A 1,470-nucleotide genomic window follows, 5' to 3' on the forward strand; every position below is an offset into this window, starting at 1 on the left:
ATTTTAACGTCACCGATATTGGTTATTGTTATTCTTGCAATTGCTTCTGCCTAGGTGAGGGTCATCAGGAAGTTAACCATTGCCTGAGACAGCATGAACTTGATCACAGACATCTGTGTTATTTCCACCTCATTTGTGTTCTATTGTTTGTGCTACACATGTTAAGTTTAATTACTGTTTAAAATATATTCAAAAAAGATGGGGCGCCTGGGTGGCGCCGTCGGTTAAGCGTCCGACTTCAGCCGGGTCACGATCTCGCGGTCCGGGAGTTCGAGCCCCGCGTCGGGCTCTGGGCTGATGGCTCGGAGCCTGGAGCCTGTTTCCGATTCTGTGTCTCCCTCTCTCTCTGCCCCTCCCCCGTTCATGCTCTGTCTCTCTCTGTCCCAAAAATAGATAAACGTTGAAAAAAAAATTGAAAAAAAAATAAAATAAAATAAAATATATTCAAAAAAGAAACAAGAGTGCGGCAAGAACATGGGAAAGCAAAAGAAAATCAAGGAAGTATGAGACCATGAAGCCAATGCTTAGTCTCTGAGATCAGAGGCTTAAAGAGTAGGGTATATTAAAACCTAAAAGGAAAGAAAAGAAAGATCCCAGTGCACACTCAATGAAAGGGAAGTACCTCAACATCCTTCTTGCTTATTCTTCCGATATAACACGCAGCTAGGCTCACCTTACCATGCCCTGGTTGATATCAACTATATCAACTTTTCCATTAAAGCCAAACCTGACTTAATACAGTCAATGATGGAATGTCCGTATGACAATTGTATCCCCGATACAACTGACTGTGTCATGACTGAAATTGATCAATTGGGGCAAAAGTATCCAGTGGCTCTAAGGATTGCCAAGGATCCAAGATTTGAACAATTACCAGGCACACACACAGCAACTATGTAGATGACTGCTTAGTACAGACAGTAACTCAGCACAAATGTTACATTGTGGCCACCGTTGACCCCGGACCTTAAATGAAGGATTCAGAAAATCCCTGGAGTTCCCATCATATACATTTCTAACCACAGTTACAATATGGAGTGGATGCCAATGATTAGGGAGCTCCTTGTTCTCATTCTTAAAAGATAGAGTTGACTTCCTCGGCCTTCCTTTGCTAACCCTTTCTGTTGCCAGTTCGTATAGCAATACGCTATAGCATTATTTATTCTACTTACATGGGGTTAAATTCTCTGACTTTTTGATGTTGTTTTGAAATTGATATTGTGTGTCATTTTTAATTTTGTTGCATCTTTTTATAAATCAGATGATTGCTCACAGAAAACCTATCTGCAAAAAAGTACATAGTAATTTGTCACTGATAACAAAATCTTACTGTCCAGAGGTGGTTTATTGACCTCCTCTTCAGCCAATGCGTGTGGGAAGGATCCCTACCACAGGGCTATGGGGATGGCCAAACCACGGTACATGATGCTGGATAGATGAGGTCAACAGCAGTGTATTCGTCATGCGTAC

The 1,470-nt window shown here is 41.6% G+C and overlaps 1 pseudogene; it reads left to right on the forward strand.

Moving 5' to 3' along the window:
• The first annotated feature begins 490 nt into the window (after nucleotides 1-490).
• Nucleotides 491-1,086, forward strand: LOC121039926 (rRNA-processing protein FCF1 homolog; annotated as a pseudogene).
• The last annotated feature ends 384 nt before the right edge of the window (nucleotides 1,087-1,470 follow it).

The sequence above is a fragment of the Herpailurus yagouaroundi genome, unplaced genomic scaffold (genome assembly GCF_014898765.1).
Source record: "Herpailurus yagouaroundi ecotype Mexico unplaced genomic scaffold, PumYag 181, whole genome shotgun sequence".
Lineage (NCBI taxonomy): Eukaryota > Metazoa > Chordata > Mammalia > Carnivora > Felidae > Herpailurus > Herpailurus yagouaroundi.